This window comes from Ranitomeya variabilis, chromosome 4 (assembly GCF_051348905.1).
Source record: "Ranitomeya variabilis isolate aRanVar5 chromosome 4, aRanVar5.hap1, whole genome shotgun sequence".
In the NCBI taxonomy this organism is placed as follows: Eukaryota; Metazoa; Chordata; class Amphibia; order Anura; family Dendrobatidae; genus Ranitomeya; species Ranitomeya variabilis.
This window is the reverse complement of record NC_135235.1, coordinates 415,872,122-415,894,428: the sequence shown is the minus strand read 5'-3', so window position 1 is coordinate 415,894,428 and position 22,307 is coordinate 415,872,122.

Below are 22,307 nucleotides of genomic sequence, written 5' to 3'. Positions count from 1 at the left end.
ATAACACGTACTGTGTGGATTTGTGGATCGAGATAAAAGAGCAACCCAAGGTTAAATTGGATATTTAATAGCCTTAATGGCACACTAGACAAAACTTGATACACAATGGATATCCATATAGAAGGGTCAGATATGCAAATACAGGTGTAGTACAATAAGCATGAGCAGATCATTCAAAAGTCAGTTACCAGTTGGATGCTACGGTAGGTCTTGGTGCTGCACAGCCACTTGGCAGGTGTGGGATGCCAGCAGTTTCTGGTTTCTTCCAACAGGATATGATCTCCCTTAGAAAAGAACGCTAGGCCACAGCCTCGAACAAGCAATTAACCCCTTAGTTGGCCACTCCCTTTCTCACCCCTGAAAAGGTCCTAGTTTCCCTCCCCTTGGTTCTGGGAGCTGAAACTCTAAAACCTATGATGGACCATAACTTCTCAACAGAAGATCATAGGAAGGCAGTTTGGGCACCATCAGATCCTGCCGGATCCCCATTACGATTTGAGATCAAACATGGCTTCGCTACCTAGTTTCCACTAGTCATTCTACATAGCTAGAACAGGTCAAGACCAAGGAGGCCATTCGTCCCATTCTCGCGATCTTGGAAATTTTACCTCTTTATGGCTAGGATGTACGATAACTTCTTATGAAATTATGGTTCCAGTCTGTCCCAGATGGTTTCCTTCAAGCAGTTAAGAAGCTTGGGCTCCCAGCAGAGGTTCATCCTGTCAGAAAGACCACTTGATTTTTTTGTGATTTTTTTCACTTGAAGCTTTTGGAGGTGGACTATCTGCTAAGCCAGGTGGCCTGTCTCAGCTTCACAATTTGAAAGAGGTCTATAATCTTGGACTGGATATGATACATTCAATTGACATTAAATTATATCCCCCATATTCTGCACAATTTAACATTTTCATTACTCCATTTTTCTTTGATTTAATTAAAAATTGATTGCACCATTAGGAGGTGCTAATGAAGACAAAGTAAAAAACACAAATTGGGAATGGTTTTCATGTGCTATCTACTGTATATAGGAGGAGTTATCTATTATTGCAAGCCTTCTCCTCACCGATATCATCGATCAATGGTGAATCGGGAGACCCCCATACATTTGGCTGATCCGACAGAAAGCAGGAAATTCAGCTGTCTTTTGTCTAAAGTGTAAAGTGGCCTTGAATCTCAAAACTACAAATCTGATAAATGCCAGTCGTCAGTCTGATGATTACATTGGGCGATTCTATCAGTCACTACTCTGCTTTGGCCTACAGATAACAGAAAATTGGACAGTGTTTAATTGACTTTGATTATGTGTTTTATTGACCCCATCAGCTCAGGATTTCACTAGACTCATAACAACAATTTGTCACACTAGGCACAGAGATCTCTGTATCATCTCCATTGTAGAAACTAGTGATGCTGATAATTACTGGCTCGGTCAATTAGACTAATTCTCATGCCCATATATAAATTAGTTATTTGCCAGGGTCATTTACCATATTTATTTTATTAAAATAAATCTGACATTTTACTGCAGCTCTGTGAAAATGTATCATACCCGCAAATCTCAATTGACACCTGAATCTCTATGTATATTCAGATCTGAGGACTTGACTCAAAAGCAAATAGTGTCACCCCACTGGTCTTTTTTATTTTGTCTGGGATCCCTATAAATAATAGTTATTTGAAGTAGTAATGCACAGAGCAATCCGTATATGAATAGCGACAGCACTTAATAACTGTGGTAAAAAAAAAACTAAATATTTCCACTTGCACATACAGTATGTCTGTCAGTCAGTGTTGCTAATAGCGGCATACCACACCAGTAGCGCCCCCCCACGCATTCAACTGTATCAGCATCATAGATGCAGATATAGTTAAAAGCAATAATGGAGGAGAGATTGTCACGTGACGCTCCCTCCCCCATCATTCCCCTTTGCCTCTCACGCAGTGAGTGCGCAGTGACATCATTTTATCACGCACTGTGCTGTGCAGGGCAGTGGAGCTGCTGAGACGCTCTTCAGAGACCAGAGCAGCGAGGGAACAAGGAGGAGAGGAGAGTATTGCATTTTTTTTTTTACATCAACTGAATACATGGTGGCCATAAGACTGTGGGGCTGTATTATACTCTAAGGGGGGCCTGCATTATATTCTAAGGGGGCTGCATCATACTATGAGAGGGCATAACTATACGCTATGGGTGGTGGGGTAGCTTAATTATACTCTTTCTAGGACTATAGTGTGCATTATACTATATAAGGCTGTATTCTACTCTATCAGACTATGAACAGTGCATTATACTATTTGGGACCTGCATTATACTGTATCAATGACTATGGGGAATGCATTATACTATATGAAGAACTATGGGGTGCATTATACTATGAGGAGTGCATTGTGCTACATGGAGGACTGGGGTGTGCATTATACTATATGGAGGACTATGAGGAGTAATATACTATATGGAGGACTAAGGAATGTATTTTACTATATGGAGGACTAATGAGTGTATTATACTATATGGAGAACTGAGGAGTGTATTTTACTATATGGAGGACTATGGGAGTGCATTATACTATGTGGAGGACTATGGGGTGTGTATTATAAAATATGGAGGACTATGGTGCACATTATACTATACTGAGGACTATAGGGTGCATTATACTATGTGGAGGACTATGGGATGTATTATACTAAACAAGCAAAATGCTGCCTATTCATTGAGTGATTGGATTGTTTATGCCGAAACAAAAATCATTGTTCTCAGCAGCACATCACACGGTGAAAGCTGTATATATGCTGCTGATAACATGATACTGTATGGGGACAGATTTATCTACTAGTGATCGTTCTGTCCACATCATTGTTCCTCACCCGATGTAAGGAGGCCTGGAAACAAGCGTCAGACGACTTCAATATTGTCTATCACACTTGTTTAGCGGCCTGAAATCAGCGATTGCAAATACAAACAAAATGTTTCTGCGTGATGGTGCAATATGTTACCATTTGGGGCCCAACTTTAAACTTTTGCCCAGGGCCCCACATTGTCTAAAACTGGCCCTAGCTCCATGGACAATACTACCAGGTGTGCATCTTGTGAGATGTATGCATGCCTTGAATAGCTGTTTGAGGGTGAATATACAGAGTATCATAAAAGTGAGTACACCCCACATATTTTTGTAAATATTTTATATATTTTCATGGGACAACACTGAGGATATGACACTTTATTACAACGTAAAGTAGTCAGTATACAGCTTGTATCACAGTGTAAATTTGGCATGCCCACACAGCCATTAATGTCTAAACCACTGGCAACAAAAGTAAGTACACCTCTAAGTGAAAATGGCCAAATTGTGCACAATTAGCCATTTTCCCTTCCCACTGTCATGTGACTCATTAGTGTTACAATGTCTCAGGTGTGAATGGGGAGCAGGTGTGGTAAATTTAATGTTATCGCTCTCACACTCTCTCATACTGGTCACTGGAAGTTCTAAATGGCATCTCATAGAAAATAACTCTCCGAGGATCTGAAAAAAAAAAAGAAATGTTGCTGTATATAAAGATGACCTAGGCTATAAGAAGATTGTCAGCACCCTGACACTGAGCTAGAGCATGGTGGCCAAGACCATACGTCCATTTAAGGGGAACCTGTCACCCCCAAAATCGAAAATGAGCTAAGCCCATCGGCATCAGGAGCTTATATACAGAATTCTGTAATGCTGTAGATAAGCCCCTGATGTATCCTGAAAGATGAGAAAAAGAGGTTAGATTATACTCACCAAGGGGCGGTCCCGCCACGGTCCGGTCCGATGGGCGTCGCGGTCCTGGGCCTCCCATCTTCTTATGATGACGCCCTCTTCTTGTATTCACGCTGCGGCTCCGGAGCAGGCATACTTTGTCTGCCCTGTTGAGGGCAGAGCAAAGTACTGCAGTGCACAGGCGCCGGGCCTCCCTGACCTTTCCCGGCGCCTGCGCACTGCAGTTCTTTGCTCTGCCCTCAACAGGGCAGACAAAGTACGCCTGCGCCAGAGCTGCAGCGTGAAGACAAGAAGAGGACGTCATCGTAAGAAGATGGGAGGCCCCGGACCGGACTGTGACGCCCATCGGATCGGACCGCCCACTCAGGTGAGTATAATGTAACCTCTTTTTCTCATCTTTCAGGTTACATTTGGGGCTTATCTAAGCCCCTGATGCCGGTGGGCTTAGCTCATCTTCGATTTTGGGGGTGACAGGTTCCCTTTAACAAGACAGGATCCACTCAGAACAGGCCTCGCCATGATGGATCAAAGAAGTTGACTGCTCGTGCTCAGCATAATATCCAGAGGATGTCATTTCAAATAGGCATATGCTGCCAGCATTGTTAACTGCATCATAAAATGGCATGCATGGCTGTCGTCCCATAAGGAAGCCTCTTCTAAAAATGATGCACAAGAAAGCCTGTAAACATTTGCTGAAGACAAGCAGTCTAAGGACATGGATTACTGGAACCATGTAACCATGGAACCATGATGAGACAAAGATAAACTTATTTGGTTCAGATGGTGCCAAGCATTTGTGGCGGCAACCCGGTGAGGGGTATAAAGACAAATGTGTCTTGCATGTAGTCGAGCATGGTGGTGAGAGTGTCATGGTCTGGGGTTGCATGTGTGCTCCCGGGGACCTACAGTTCTTTGAGGAAACCAGGGGTCTAAGGGGCAACGCTCAGTTAATATGCAAATTGCCTCTTCAGAAAAAAAGAGGACTTAAACTCTATAGCACCACCGGATCGCTGCTTCCAACAGGTGGCGCTATAGAGTTTAAGCCCTCTTTTTCTCTGAAGAGGCAATTTGCATATTTAATTTCCCAGAGGAGCATTGCACGGCGAATAAGCCTCCTTACCTTGACAAGCCAGAGCTGGTATGTCACTCTCTATAAGGAGAAACGTTGCCCCTTAGACCCCAGTCCAGAGCCTCTCATCTAGCCAAATTAGTTCTCATGCTTCGCACTGACGAGGGCCAACAGCCCGATACACCGTGTTTGCGAATTGAGATACTGATTTGGCTTTTATCCTAAGTCATATTGCACGACTTGTTAAAGGGTTGATTGTGACTTGTAGGATCACTACTACCAACAGGTGGCGCTATAGAGTTTAAGTCCTCTTTTTCTCTGAAGAGGCAATTTGCATATTGAGGAAACCATGAATGCCAGCATGTACTGTGACATACTAAAACAAAGCATGAACCCCTTCCTTTGGAATCTGAGCTCTCCACACTACCTGAACTTGAGAAGCTCTCCCTGTGACCACCGGTCACAGGCAGGCAGTGTTTCTCACGTTCTGCTTAATGTGGTCTGACTGGCATGGGGAGCGGTCGCATCAGTGATGCAGTCTTTAAAAATGGTTTAAATTATGTAAAATTATGGCATGAGGACTCCTCTATTTTTGATAACCAGTCAATATAAAGCTGACAGATGGGGGTTGCAGCCCACACCTGCTCCCTGCCTGCGCTGGTTATCAAAACTAGAAGGGGCCACACACCATTTTTTAAATTATTATTTATTTATTGCACAGGCACCGGCTGATGAATACTCTCATCAGCCTCACCTGCTCTCAGCGAAAGCAGGTGTAGGATGATGAAAGTACTACTCTCGTCAGATGCCACCTGTGACTGGCGGTAACCTTTTCACCCGTCGGTCACAGCTGCTGGCTCAAATTCGGTCATCTGACACCACGGGAACCATAGGGCAACATGGTAAAGGACTTACAGCCAATCAGACCTGCAGGTGTTTCTTGCGCTGTCACACAGATGACAGTGTGCGAAACAGCCAATGTTGGGGCTGCCAAACCCGAACAGTAACATGGACTTCCAGGAGAAGTCCGTGTTTGGGGTCCGTGCACGGACTGTTGGTGTTCGGTATGGACCATGTTGTGAATTCCGCTCTTGGGCTCCCTCCGGTGGTTGTAAGTAGCACTTTTGTGAATTCTGCTCTTGGGCTCCCTCCTGTGGTTTTGAGTGGTATAGCTGCTTCTTGGATTTAGCATCAGCAGCTGCTTCCACTGATCGTCTTTCTGGCTCGGCTATTTTAGTCTGGCCTTATCCCTCAATCAATGCCAGTTGTCAATTGTTTCTGCTTGGAGCCACTGCTCTTTTGGATTTCCCTGACACTCTGTCCAGTTCAGCAAAGATAAGTCCTTGCTTGTCCTTTTGCAGTCCACTTGTTGTGGACTTATTTGTTCAGCACATTCTATGTTTTGCTCATTTGTCCAGCTTATCAGTATGGATCTATTCAGCTAAGCTGGAAGCTCTGGGCTGCAGATTTTGCCCTCCACGCCTTTAGTCAGGTGTGGAGATTTTTGCATATCTCTGCGGTGGACTTTTTCTAGTTTTTATTACTGACCGCACAGTGTTCTTTCCTGTACTATCTATCTAGCTAGAAGTGGCCTCCTTTGCTAAATCTTGTTTCATACTACGTATGTCATTTCCTTCTCCTCTCACAGCCAATATTTGTGGGGGGCTGTCCTATCCTTTGGGAATCTTCTCTGAGGCAAGATAGCTTTCCTATTCCTACCTTTAGGGGTAGCTAGTTCTCCGGCTGTGACGAGGTGTCCGGGGAGTGACAGGAACATCCCACGGCTACTGCTAGTGTTGTGTTAAGATCAGGAACTGCGGTCTGTATAGTTACCACCTGCTCAGAGCTAGTCACATGTCGCTCCTAAATTACCAGTCCATAACACTACAACTGGCCAAAAATGAGTTGAATGCATCTCAAAAGAAGGAAAAGAAAAAGAGTTCTGAGCCATTTTTTTTTTCTTTAGTCTGTTTTGTCTTTTTCCTTCCTCTTAATCTCTGGGTGGATTTGGGCGCGGACATGGATGTTCAGGGTTTGTTTTCTCGTGTGGATCAGCTTGCTGCAAGAGTTCAGAGTATCCAAGATTATGTTGTTCAGACTCCAGCCTTAGAGCCTAGAATTCCTACTCCAGATTTGTTTTATGGGGATAGATCTAAGTTTTTGAACTTTAAAAATAACTGCAAATTGTTTTTTTCTCTGAAACCCCGTTCCTCTGGTGACCCCACTCAGCAAGTTAAAATAGTTATTTCTCTGCTGCGTGGTGACCCTCAGGACTGGGCATTCTCCCTTGAGTCAGGGGATCCGGCATTGCTTAATGTAGATGCATTTTTTCAATCGCTTGGATTATTGTATGACGAACCTAACTCTGTAAATCATGCGGAAAAACCTTGTTGGCCCTGTGCCAGGGTCAGGAAGCGGCAGAATTATACTGCCAGAAATTTAGAAAATGGTCTGTGCTCACTAAATGGAATAAGGACGCTCTGGCAGCAATTTTCAGAAAGGGTCTTTCTGAAGCCCTTAAAGATGTTATGGTGGGGTTCCCCACGCCTGTTGGTCTGAGCGAATCTATGTCTCTAGCCATTCAGATTGATCGGCGCCTGCGCGAGCGCAAAGTGGTGCACCATATGGCAGCATCCTCTGAACAGAGTCCTGAGCCTATGCAATGTGATAGGATTCTGACCAGAGCGGAACAGAGGGGATACAGACGTCAGAATGGGCTGTGTTTTTACTGTGGTGATTCAGCTCATACTATCTCTGATTGCCCTAAGCGTATTAAGAGGGTCGCTAGATCTGTTACCATTAGTACTGTACAGCCTAAGTTTCTCCTGTCTGTGACCCTGATTTGCTCATTGTCATCTTTCTCTGTCATGGCATTTGTGGATTCAGGCGCTGCCCTGAACTTAATGGACTTAGAATTCGCCAGGCGCTGTGGTTTTTCTTTGCAGCCTTTGCAGAGCCCTATTCCTTTGAGGGGTATTGATGCTACACCGTTGGCCAAGAATAAACCTCAGTATTGGACTCAGCTGACTATGTGCATGGCTCCAGCACATCAGGAAGATTGTTGTTTTCTGGTGTTGCATAATTTACATGATGTTGTTGTACTGGGTTTTCCATGGTTACAAGTACACAATCCAGTGTTGGATTGGAAATCGATGTCTGTGACTAGTTGGGGTTGTAAAGGGGTACATAGTGACGTTCCTTTAATGTCAATTTCCTCTTCCCCCTCTTCTGATGTTCCTGAATTTTTGTCAGATTTCCAGGATGTATTCGATGAGCCCAAGTCCAGTTCCCTTCCTCCACATAGGGACTGTGATTGTGCTATTGACTTGATTCCAGGCTCTAAGTTCCCTAAGGGCCGACTTTTCAACCTGTCTGTGCCAGAACATACCGCTATGCGGAGCTATGTTAAGGAGTCCTTGGAGAAGGGGCATATTTGGCCATCTTCGTCACCATTGGGAGCGGGATTCTTTTTTGTTGCCAAGAAGGATGGCTCCTTGAGACCCTGTATTGATTATCGCCTTCTTAATAAGATCACGGTCAAATTCCAATACCCTTTACCTTTGCTCTCTGATTTGTTTGCTCGGATTAAGGGGGCTAGTTGGTTTACCAAGATTGACCTTCGAGGGGCATATAATCTTGTTCGTATTAAACAGGGTGACGAATGGAAAACTGCATTTAATACGCCCGAAGGCCATTTTGAATACCTGGTGATGCCTTTCGGGCTTTCTAATGCTCCTTCTGTATTTCAGTCCTTCATGCATGACATTTTTCGCAATTATCTTGATAAATTCTTGATTGTGTATTTGGATGATATTTTGATTTTTTCCAATGATTGGGAGTCTCATGTGAAGCAGGTCAGGATGGTATTCCAGATCCTTCGTGATAATGCTCTATTTGTGAAGGGGTCTAAGTGCCTATTTGGAGTTCAGAAGGTCTCTTTTTGGGGGTTTATTTTTTCTCCTTCGTCTATAGAAATGGATCCTGTTAAGGTCCAAGCCATTCATGACTGGATTCAACCCACATCTGTGAAGAGCCTTCAGAAATTTTTGGGCTTTGCTAATTTTTATCGCCGTTTCATTGCCAACTTCTCTAGTGTGGTTAAGCCCCTGACCGATTTGACGAAGAAAGGCGCTGATGTGCAAATTGGTCCTCTGAGGCTGTTGAGGCCTTTCAGGAGCTTAAGCGCCGATTTACTTCTGCCCCTGTCTTGCGTCAGCTGGATGTGTCTCTTCCTTTTCAGGTTGAGGTTGACGCTTCTGAGATTGGGGCAGGGGCCGTTTTGTCACAGAGGACTTCTGATGGTTCCTTGATGAAACCATGTGCCTTCTTTTCCCGAAAGTTTTCGCCTGCGGAACGCAATTATGATGTCGGCAATCGGGAGTTGTTGGCTATGAAGTGGGCATTTGAGGAGTGGCGACATTGGCTTGAGGGAGCCAAGCACCGCGTTGTGGTCTTGACCGATCATAAGAATTTGATTTACCTCGAGTCGGCCAAGCGGCTGAACCCTAGACAGGCTCGATGGTCCCTGTTTTTCTCCCGTTTCGATTTTGTGGTTTCATATCTTCCGGGATCTAAGAATGTTAAAGCGGATGCCCTCTCTAGGAGTTTTTTGCCTGATTCTCCTGGAGTTCTTGAGCCGGTTGGCATTCTTAGGGAAGGGGTGGTTGCCTCCGATGTCCATGCTGCCGATTTGGTTCGTGCTTTTCTCTTGGCTCGTCCTGATCGGCCTGGGGGCTCTGGTGAGGGTTCGGTGACCCCTCCTCAAGGGGGGGTACTGTTGTGAATTCCGCTCTTGGGCTCCCTCCGGTGGTTGTAAGTAGCACTTTTGTAAATTCTGCTCTTGGGCTCCCTCCTGTGGTTTTGAGTGGTATAGCTGCTTCTTGGATTTAGCATCAGCAGCTGCTTCCACTGATCGTCTTTCTGGCTCGGCTATTTTATTCTGGCCTTATCCCTCAATCAATGCCAGTTGTCAATTGTTCCTGCTTGGAGCCACTGCTCTTTTGGATTTCCCTGACACTCTGTCCAGTTCAGCAAAGATAAGTCCTTGCTTGTCCTTTTGCAGTCCACTTGTTGTGGACTTATTTGTTCAGCACATTCTATGTTTTGCTCATTTGTCCAGCTTATCAGTATGGATCTATTCAGCCAAGCTGGAAGCTCTGGGCTGCAGATTTTGCCCTCCACACCTTTAGTCAGGTGTGGAGATTTTTGCATATCTCTGCGGTGGACTTTTTCTAGTTTTTATTACTGACCGCACAGTGTTCTTTCCTGTACTATCTATCTAGCTAGAAGTGGCCTCCTTTGCTAAATCTTGTTTCATACTACGTATGTCATTTCCTTCTCCTCTCACAGCCAATATTTGTGGGGGACTGTCCTATCCTTTGGGAATCTTCTCTGAGGCAAGATAGCTTTCCTATTCCTACCTTTAGGGGTAGCTAGTTCTCTGGCTGTGACGAGGTGTCCAGGGAGTGACAGGAACATCCCACGGCTACTGCTAGTGTTGTGTTAAGATCAGGAACTGCGGTCTGTATAGTTACCACCTGCTCAGAGCTAGTCGCATGTCGCTCCTAAATTACCAGTCCATAACAGGACCCCAAACTTTACTGTTCAGGTTCGCTCATCACTAATAACGACCCCACACAAGAAACTGAGGGTAAATGTGCTGGACTGGCCAAGCATGTCTCTGGACCTAATGGATGGTGGAGGAGCGCAAGGTCTCTAAAATCCACCAGTTCTGTGATGTCATCATGGAGGAGTAGAAGAGGATTCCAGTGGCAACCTGTGAGACTCTAGTGAACTCCATGCACAAGAGAGTTAAGTCATGGCTTGAAAATAATGGTGGTCACACAAAACATTGACATTTTGGGTACAATTTGGCCAGGGGTGTACTCACTTTTGTTGCCAGTGGTTTAGACATTAATGGCTGTGTTTTCAGTTATTTAGAGTTCATAACAAATTTACACTGTTATTCAAGCTGTAAACGACTAATTTGTATTGTATAAAAGCGTCATATCTTCAGTTTTGTCTCATTAAAAGATATAATCAAATATTTACAAAAATGTGAGGGGTGTACTCACTTTTATGATATACTGTATCTGCACTCGATGCCAGGTAATAGAGTTAAATGTGCAGCTTGCAGTACTCAAGAGCATTGCAAACCTGGAGAGTTTAGAGCTCACTGAGCATGCCCTGGCTGAGGCCAGTGATATGGAGGAGGGTGGAGGTGGGAAAGATCAGGACCCAAAAGTAGGTAGCTGGGTGACAGTTAGAGGAAAGGGAAGGAGAAAAAGTGGCAGTGTACCCAGTACTGATCTGGGACAACTTAGTAAATATGTCTTTTTGGCTGATATTATTAATGTAAACCCAGTACTGGGAACACTATAGCAGGACGTTGCTCCTAGCCACCAGGGAAACAACTGCTGTAGGAAGGAGGGAAATAGGAGTGCAGCAAAGGCCAGACAGATGTTGGTGGTAGGGGACTCTATAATTAGGCGGACAGACAGGGTCATCTGCCACTGAGACCGAGTGTGTTGTCTGCTGGGTGCTTCGGTTTGGCAAATTGCGGATCGGATAGACAAATTGTTGGGTGGGGCTGGGAAAAAATCAGCAGTTATAGTACACAGCGGTACCAATGACAAACTTAGAGGGAGGTGGAAGGTCCATAAAAATAATTAGAGGGAACCAGGAGAGAAGCTGAAGGCCAGGACCTCCAAGGTGGTGTTTTCAAAAATACTACCAATGCCATGAGCGTCACTAGAAAGACAGTGGGAGCTTAGGGAAATAAATAAGTGGCTTAGAAATTAGTGCAGGAAGGAAGAGTTTGGGTTCATGGAAAACTGGGCCAGCTTCTCTGTCGGCTACAGACTCTATGGTAGGGACTGGCTGAACGTCAATGGGGAGGGCACAGCTGTGTTTGGGGAAAAATCAGTCGGATGGAGGAGCTTTTAAACTAGGATCTGGGGGGAAGGTAGTTGTGCTAATAAAAGGATAGATAGATTAGACAGAGACAGTGAGACAATAGCGGTCAGTGAGGATTTAGGGGGACTGGGGCATGCAAGGAATATAGGCAGATGAGGAGGAATAATACATGTGCTCATAGTATTAAATGTCTCCTGGCAAATGCAAGAAGGCTTGCAAACAAAATGAATGAACTGGAGACTCTTATGTCAGCCACAGATTATGATATGATTGGCATTACGGAATCCTGGCTTGACGAAAGCAGTGACTGGGTGATAAATGTAGAGGGTTACACTAAATTTAGAAAGGACAGGAAAGACAAAAAGGTTGAAGTGTGTGTATTTTCGTCAAATCCAACTTTAAGCAGCTAATTGGAGTTTGCTACAAGCCTCCTATTATAGCTGAACAGGTAAATGATGAAATGCTGCAACAAATTAAAAAGGCAGCAAATTATAAAAGCTGATTTCCACAAAGAAGGGAAGAGCTTAATCGTGTAGACTGGGACCACGTCATGGTAACTGGGGATACCGAACATGAATTGGGCATTTTTAAGGAAATACTACTAGAATCTGTGGAAAACTTATATCTTCTGGCCATAAAATGTCCAAGAATAAAAAGAAACCAGTATGGATAAATAAGACAGTACAAAGTTTAATAAGACAAAAACAAAGGGCATTCAAAATCTTGAAAGCTGACAATACAGAAATAGCATTTCATGAGAATAAAGAGCTCAATAAGAAATGTAAAAGAGAAATCAAGCTAGCAAAGTTAGCTACTGAAACACAAATTGCCAGAGACATTAAAATAAATCCCAAAAAATTGTATAAATACATTAAGCCAAAAATAAAAAATCGAATGGTATCGGCCCCTTAAAAGACGATAAAAAGTCAATAATAGAGGACGAAAAGGCTGAGATATTAGGCACTTTTCATCCATGTTCACCAATCAACTTTTCCAGGGATCATTCAATAAGGCAAAAATCAAAATTCACCAAAATAACTACCGTAATTTAACACAAGAAGAAGTACGCCTACATCTGAGCAAATTAAACATTGGAAAATCACTGGGTGTAGATGGAATTCATCCACGGATATTGAGGGAATTGCTCAGTAATTGACACAATCTCATATTCCTAGACTCTTGTAACAGGATTAGTGACCCAGGATTGGGGGATGGCTGATGTGGGAGATGCTGAAACGTGCATCAGGGTGGGAAATCATCGTGAGTCCTCTCATCTCTACCCAGGTAGATATATCTATCTATTGCCAGATATTGCATTATTATTTATCCCCTGGATTTCTCTTGGTTTTATGATCAGCTTCACATCATGCATCACATTCATGTCAAAACACTAGGCTGCCAAATATGATTTCAATACACTTATGCATGCATGTACTGTAGCACTATTACACTTTATATATTAATTACTGCATATGATCAATTTGGCATAAGCTTTATATCAGTTACTTCATCTATATCCACACTTTAGGTTACCGCAAATGACACCTATGTATTTATGCACTGTAGCACTATTGCACCTGATATATGAATTGCTGCATGTGACTATTCTAGCATATATGTAATTGATTTTATTTTTTTTTTGTCTTTTTTGCTTCTGATATTATTATTATGTATTATTATTATATATTTTTATAGCGCCATTTATTCCATGGCGCTTTACATGTGAAAAGGAGGCAAATATAGACAAGTACAATTAAACATGAGCAAAAAGCAAGGCACACAGGTACAGAAGGAGGGAGGACCCTGCCCACGAGGCCTCACAGTCTGCAAGGGATGGGTGAGAATACATTAGGAGAAGGAAGAGCTGGTCGTGCGGCAGTTCAGTAGGTTGAGGATCACTGCAGGCTGTAGGCTTGTCGGAAGAGGTGAGTCTTCAGGTTCTTTTTGAAGGTTTCTGTGGTAGGCGAGAGTCTGATGTGTTGGGGTAGAGAGTTCCAGAGTATGGGGAAGCACGGGAGAAGTCTTGGATGCGGTTGTGGGAAGAAGAGATGAGGGGGGAGTAGAGAAGGAGGTCTTGAGAGGATCGGAGGTTGCGTGTAGGTAGGTACCGGGAGATTGTATGTCATTGTGAGGGTTTTGAACTGGAGTCTCTGGGTGATAGGAAGCCAGTGAAGGGCTTGGCATAGGGGAGAGGCTGGGGAATAGCGGGGAGACAGGTAGATTAGTCGGGCAGCAGAGTGTAGGATGGATTGGAGTGGTGCCAGAGTGCTAGAGGGGAGGCTGTTATGATCCGGTGGTAGGATCTCAAAACTGACCTGATACATATAACCAGAATGTTAGGACAAGTTCTGGGGATGTGGAAGCTATACTGACCGCAATCCTGATCCTATCCAACACACTAAAGGCAGCCGTGGAGCGTTACCTAAAAACCTAGACGCCTCTTCACAGCCTGAGAAACTGACTGCCCCTAGAGAGAAAGCAAAGACCTCACTTGCCTCAGAGAAATAACCCCAAAGTTATAGACAGCCCCCCACAAATAATAACGGTGAGTTAAGGGGAAAATACAAACGTAGAAATGAAACAGGTTTAGCAAATGAGGCCTGCTAACACTAGATAGACAGAAAATAGATAGGAATCTGTGCGGTCAGTACAAAAACTATCAAAAATAAACCACGCAGAGAATACAAGAACCCCCACACCGACTCACGATGTGAGGGGCGCACTCTGCACCCCAGAACTAACCAGCAAGAAAAAATCACATAAAAGCAAGCTGGACTAAACTCATCATATACTGAGAAACGTTTTCAAGGAAATAATGAGCAAAATGAACAAGCAAACTTAGCTTCTCCAGCAGGAGACTGGTCACAAGGAATATTCAGGAGCGCTCAGAATCAGGACTGATTACACCGGCAGCAGGCAACAAATGAAGGTCCAGGTGAGTTAAATAGGCCCAGCATAGAAGGAAATGAAGCAGCTGAGCCCAGCCATATCGCTAAAGGCCACCAGAGGGAGCCCAAGAACAAACTCACACAGTACCACTCATGACCACAGGAGGGAGCCCGAGAACGGAATTCACAACAGTACCCCCCCCTTGAGGAGGGGTCACCGAACCCTCACCAGAGCTCCCAGGCCGATCAGGACGAGCCGAATGAAAGGCACGAACCAAATCGGCCGCATGGACATCGGAGGCGACAACCCAGGAATTATCCTCCTGACCATAGCCCTTCCATTTAACTAAGTACTGAAGCTTCCGTCTCGAAATACGAGAATCCAAGATCTTCTCCACCACATACTCCAACTCCCCCTCGACCAAGACAGGAGCAGGAGGATCAACAGAAGGGACCACAGGCACCACATATCTCCGCAACAATGACCTATGGAACACATTATGAATGGCAAACGATGTTGGGAGGTCCAAACGAAATGACACAGGGTTGAGGATTTCCAAAATCTTATAAGGACCGAAGAAACGAGGCTTGAACTTAGGAGAGGAAACCTTCATCGGGACATAACGAGAAGACAACCACACCAAATCCCCCACACGAAGTCGGGGACCCACACAACGACGGCGGTTAGCAAAGCGCTGAGCCTTCTCTTGGGACAACGTCAATTTGTCCACCACATGGTTCCAAATCTGCTGCAACCTATCCACCACAGAATCCACCCCAGGACAGTCAGAGGGCTCAACCTGACCCGAGGAAAAACGAGGATGAAAACCAGAATTGCAAAAGAAAGGTGAAACCAAAGTAGCAGAACTAGCCCGATTATTGAGGGCGAACTCAGCCAATGGCAAAAAAGTCACCCAATCATCCTGATCAGCAGAAACAAAACATCTCAAATAAGTTTCCAAGGTCTGATTAGTTTGTTCGGTTTGGCCATTCGTCTGAGGATGGAAGGCCGACGAAAAAGACAATTCAATGCCCATCTTAGCACAAAAGGACCGCCAAAATCTGGACACAAACTGGGATCCTCTGTCAGACACAATGTTCTCCGGAATACCATGTAAACGAACCACATTCTGAAAAAACAGTGGCACCAAATCGGAGGAGGAAGGCAGCTTAGGCAAAGGTACCAAATGGACCATTTTAGAAAAACGATCACAAACCACCCAGATGACAGACATCCTCTGAGAGACAGGAAGATCCGAAACAAAATCCATGGAAATATGCGTCCAAGGCCTCTTCGGGACAGGCAAAGGCAAAAGCAATGCACTGGCACGAGAACAGCAAGGCTTGGCCCGAGCACAAATCCCACAGGACTGCACAAAGGAACGCACATCCCGCGACAAGGAAGGCCACCAAAAGGACCTCGCCACCAAATCCCTGGTACCAAAAATCCCAGGATGACCCGCCAACACCGAAGAATGAACCTCGGAAATAACTCTACTGGTCCATCTGTCCGGGACAAACAGTCTCTCCGGTGGACAACGGTCAGGTCTATTGGCCTGAAACTCCTGCAACACCCGTCGCAGATCAGGAGAGATGGCAGACAAAATCACCCCCTCTTTGAGGACACCAGTCGGTTCAGAAACTTCCGGGGAGTCAGGTACAAAACTCCTAGAAAGGGCATCAGCCTTCACGTTTTTCGAACCCGGAAGATATGAAACCACGAAATTGAAACGAGAGAAAAACAGCGACCATCGAGCCTGTCTCGGATTCAACCGTTTGGCAGACTCGAGATAAGTCAAATTCTTGTGATCCGTCAAGACCACCACACGATGCTTGGCTCCCTCAAGCCAATGTCGCCACTCCTCAAATGCCCACTTCATTGCCAACAACTCACGATTACCAACATCATAATTCCGCTCGGCAGGCGAAAACTTTCTTGAAAAGAAGGCACATGGTCTCATCACAGAGCCATCAGAGCTTCTCTGCGACAAGACAGCCCCCGCTCCAATCTCGGAAGCATCAACCTCGACCTGAAAGGGAAGAGAGACATCGGGCTGGCGCAAGACAGGAGCCGAAGAAAATCGACATTTCAGCTCCTGAAAGGCCTCCACGGCCGCAGGAGACCAATTCGTCACATCAGAACCCTTCTTGGTCAAATCCGTCAAAGGCTTAACCACACTAGAAAAATTAGTGATGAAGCGACGGTAAAAATTAGCAAAACCCAAGAACTTCTGAAGACTCTTCACAGATGTAGGTTGAGTCCAGTCATAAATAGCCTGGACCTTGACTGGATCAATCTCAATAGTAGAAGAAGAAAAAATAAAGCCCAAAAAGGAAACCTTCTGGACTCCGAAGAGACATTTAGAGCCCTTCACAAACAAGGCATTGGCACGCAGGACCTGAAATACCATCCTGACCTGCTTCACATGAGACTCCCAATCATCAGAAAAGACCAAAATATCATCCAGGTACACAATCATAAATCTATCCAGATACTCTCGGAAGATGTCATGCATGAAGGACTGAAACACAGAGGGGGCATTAGAAAGCCCAAAAGGCATCACCAAGTACTCAAAATGGCCTTCGGGCGTATTAAATGCTGTTTTCCATTCATCGCCCTGCTTTATGCGCACAAGATTATACGCTCCTCGAAGATCTATCTTGGTGAACCAACTGGCCCCGCTAATCTGGGCAAACAGATCGGACAACAGTGGCAAGGGGTACTGAAATTTGACCGTGATGTTATTTAGAAGGCGATAATCAATACAGGGTCTCAGAGAACCATCCTTCTTGGCCACAAAAAAAGAACCCCGCACCCAAAGGGGACGAGGACGGGCGAATATGCCCCTTCTCCAAGGACTCCTTTATATAACTCCACATAGCGGCATGTTCTGGTACAGATAAATTAAAAAGTCGTCCCTTAGGGAACTTACTACCAGGAATCAGATTTATAGCACAATCACAATCCCTATGAGGAGGTAGGGCACTGGATTTGGGCTCATCAAATACATCCTGGTAGTCCGACAAAAATTCAGGGACTTCAGAAGGAGTAGAAGAAGCAATTGACACCAAAGGAGCATCGCCATGAATTCCCTGGCAACCCCAACTTGACACAGACATTGCTTTCCAATCCAGGACTGGATTATGAGCCTGCAGCCATGGCAGACCCAACACTACAACATCATGCAAATTATGTAGCACAAGAAAGCGAATCACCTCCTGATGTGCTGGAGCCATGCACATGGTCACTTGGGTCCAGTACTGAGGTTTATTCTTGGCCAATGGCGTAGCATCAATTCCCTTTAGTGGGATAGGGAATTGTAAAGGCTCCAAGATAAAACCACAGCGCCTGGCAAATGACAAATCCATGAAATTCAGGGCGGCACCTGAATCCACAAAAGCCATAACTGAGTAGGATGACAGAGAGCAAATCAAAGTAACAGACAAAATGAATTTAGGTTGTACAGTACCAATGGTGACAGACTTGGCGAACCTTTTTGTGCGCCTAGAACACTCTGAGATAACATGAGTAGAATCACCACAGTAAAAGCACAACCCATTCTGTGGTTTTGCCGTTCAACTCTGGTCAGAATCCTGTCGCATTGCATAGGCTCAGGTTTCTGCTCAGAAAATACCGCCAGATGGTGCACAGGTTTGCGCTCCCGCAAACGCCGATCAATCTGAATGGCCAAAGACGTTGACTCATTCAGACCCGCAGGCGTGGGGAACCCCACCATAACATCTTTAAGGGCTTCAGAAAGACCCTTTCTGAAAATCGCCGCCAGGGCGCACTCATTCCATTGAGTGAGCACAGACCACTTCCTAAACTTCTGACAGTAAACCTCTGCTTCATCTTGACCCTGAGAGAGAGCCAGCAAAACCTTCTCTGCTTGGTCTACCAGATTAGGTTCCTCATAAAGCACTCCAAGCGCCAGAAAAAACGCATCCACATTTAGCAATGCAGGATCTCCTGGCGCCAGAGAGAATGCCCAATCTTGAGGGTCACCACGTAACAAAGAAATAACAATTTTAACTTGCTGAACAGAATCACCAGAGGAGCGAGGTCTCAGAGAAAGGAATAACTTACAATTATTCTTAAAGTTTAAAAACCTAGATCTATCTCCGGAGAACAGCTCAGGAATTGGTATTTTAGGCTCTGACATAGGACTGCGGACTACATAATCCTGAATGCCCTGTACCCTTGCAGTGAGATGAACCACACTAGAAGACAGACTCTGAATGTCCATATCTGCAGCTGAGTTCAGAACCACCCAGAGATTAAGGGGAGGAGATAGGCTAAACACAGTGCAGAGAAGAAAAAAAAAAAAAATGACTTCAGGATTTCTCTTCTCCCTCTTCTGCTGCATTAACACTTTTGGGCCTGCTGTACTGTTATGATCCGGTGGTAGGATCTCAAAACTGACCTGATACATATAACCAGAATGTTAGGACAAGTTCTGGGGATGTGGAAGCTATGCTGACCGCAATCCTGATCCTATCCAACACACTAAAGGCAGCCGTGGAGCGTTACCTAAAAACCTAGACGTCTCTTCACAGCCTGAGAAACTGACTGCCCCTAGAGAGAAAGCAAAGACCTCACTTGCCTCAGAGAAATAACCCCAAAGTTATAGACAGCCCCCCACAAATAATAACGGTGAGTTAAGGGGAAATGTTGTGAATCCGCTTTTGGGCTCCCCTGGTGGTTGCTGGTGGTACTGGTGACTTGTGTGTCTTTGCTGTCTCAGTTCACCTGCTCCCATCAGTGTTTGGGAGTTTCCTATTTAGCTTTGCTCTCCAGTCATTTCCTTGCCGGTCATCATTGTAACCAGAGCCTTCGGTTGCATGTTCCTGCTACTAGTCTGCTGATCAGCTAAGTGGACTTTGTCCTTTTGTTTTGTATCTTTTGTCCAGTTTGCAGTTTTGTTATTCTCTGTAGCTGGAAGCTCTTGTGGGCTGAAATTGCCACTCCTGTGTCATGAGTTGACACAGGAGTCTTAAAGTAATTTCAGGATGGTTTTTGAAAGGGTTTTCAGTTGACCGTGAAGTCCTCTTTTGTATCTTTCTGCTATCTAGTAAGTGGACCTCTCTTTGCTAAATCTACTTTCATACTGTGTATGTCTTTTCCTCTTAACTCACCGTTATTACATGTGGGGGGCTGCTATCATCTTTCGGGGTATTTCCCTAGAGGTAAGCCAGGTCTGTTCCTTCCTCTACCAGGGGTAGTTAGTCCTCCGGCTGGCGCGTGGCATCTAGGAAGCCGTAGGTATGCTCCCTGGCTACTGTGAGTTGTGTGGTAGATTTAGCTCACGGTCAGCTTTAGATTCCATCACCCAGAGCTCGTCCGTTATTTTTGTGTTCTGATGTTTCCCTGCCATTGGGAACCATGACAGGGAAAATACAAACGTAGAAATGAAACAGGTTTAGCAAATGAGGCCCGCTAACACTAGATAGACAGAAAATAGATAGGAATCTGTGCGGTCAGTACAAAAACTATCAAAAATAAACCACGCAGAGAATACAAGAACCCCCACACCGACTCACGATGTGAGGGGCGCACTCTGCACCCCAGAACTAACCAGCAAGCAAAAAATCACATAAAAGCAAGCTGGACTAAACTCATCATATACTGAGAAACGTTTTCAAGGAAATAATGAGCAAAATGAACAAGCAAACTTAGCTTCTCCAGCAGGAGACTGGTCACAAGGAATATTCAGGAGCGCTCAGAATCAGGACTGAATACACCGTCAGCAGGCAACAAATGAAGGTCCAGGTGAGTTAAATAGGCCCAGCATAGAAGGAAATGAAGCAGCTGAGCCCAGCCATATCGCTAAAGGCCACCAGAGGGAGCCCAAGAACAAACTCACACAGTACCACTCATGACCACAGGAGGGAGCCCGAGAACGGAATTCACAACAGGAGGCCAGAGAGTAGGAGTTTGCAGTAGTCAAGGCGGGAGATGATAAGGGCATGTACTAGTGTTTTTGTGGTGTCGCGGTCAAGGAATGCGCGGATCCGGGAGATATTTTTGAGTTTGAGACGGCAGGAGGAGGCTTGGATATGTGGCTTGACAGAGAGGGCAGAGTCGAGGATCACCCCGAGGTACCGAGCGTGTGGGACTGGGGAAAGTGAGCAGCCATTGACATTGATAGATCGGTTTGGTGGAGGGGTAGAGTGAGATGGGGGAAAGATGATGAATTCTGTTTTGGCCGTGTTCAGTTTTAGAAAGCGAGCAGAAAAGAAGGCCGAGATAGCAGACAGGCAGTGTGGGATTTTGGTAAGTAAGGAGGTGAGGTCAGGTCTGAGCAGGTAGATCTGCGTGTCATCGGCATAGAGATGATACTGCATACCGTGGGATTCTATGAGCTGTCCCAGGCAGAAGGTGTAGATGGAGAAGAAGAGCCTTGAGGAACACCGACAGGCAAGGGGCGGAGTGAGGAGGTGGTGTGGGGGAGGGAGGCACTGAATGTTCGGTCTGTCAGATATGACGAGATCCAGGATAGGGCCAAGTCTATGATGCCAAGAGATGAGAGGATCTGTAGCAGAAGGGAGTGGTCCACTGTGTCAAAGGCAGAAGACAGGTCCAGGAGAAGGAGGACAGAGTATTCAATAATGATGTTGAAGCATGAGTACACACCGTGATTAGAGCCCTCATTCTGGTTGTCATCCTCCTCCCTTTTTTCATATGTATTGATTTATATTATATATATATATTTATTATTGATCTACAGTGCCTTGCGAAAGTATTCGGCCCCCTGGAACTTTTCAACCTTTTCCCACATATCATGCTTCAAACATAAAGATACCAAATGTAAATTTTTGGTGAAGAATCAACAAAAAGTGGAATACAATTGTGAAGTTGAACGAAATTTATTGGTTATTGTACATTTTTGTGGAAATTCCAAAACTGAAAAGTGGGGCGTGCAATATTATTCGGCCCCTTTAACTTAATAATTTGTTGCGCGACCTTTTGCTGCGATTACAGCTGCAAGTGTGAAGGAAGAAATTAAGAAAGATTCTCCATTTTGTGCTTTTCGACTCCATTTTCTTGTTGTTAAAGATAAATTCTGTTAATTAGGTAAAAGGTTATAGCTGCCATGAAGTAACTTTATCTTGTTGTTCACAAGCCTGGTATTCAACTAGGCTATGGTTTATAATTGGTATAAAGACCTTGAGTCTTCTGACTCGAGCCAGGGAAGGGACTCGGGGGTGTATTGCTAGATAAGACTTTGAGGCACCTGTGAGTATATGTTTTTCTATGCCAAGAAGATATGACCATATATGTAGTTTCCGTTTTTTCTGTATACTCATGGGTTAAGTTTTTCCTGCATTCTTATAGGTTAAGAACTGTGAGCGTGTTCTTATGCTGATTGGTTGAAGTATAATTTCTATGATTATGAAAAGCAATACACAATAAAACGGGGGCCAGAGATCTGCTCGATCCCCCATACAGAGGCACACGTCTCCGTCTGGTCATTTTCAGTTGCCGGCAACGCCCTGTAGAATAATTTGGAAATCACTGAGTTAACCGTGAAGGATCAATTTAGATCCTCCCTCAACACAAGTCTCTTGGGGTATGTCTCTATCAGTTTTGTACATCGAGAGACTGAAATTCTTGCCCATTCTTCCTTGGCAAACAGCTCGAGCTCAGTGAGGTTTGATGGAGATCTTTTGTGAACAGCAGTT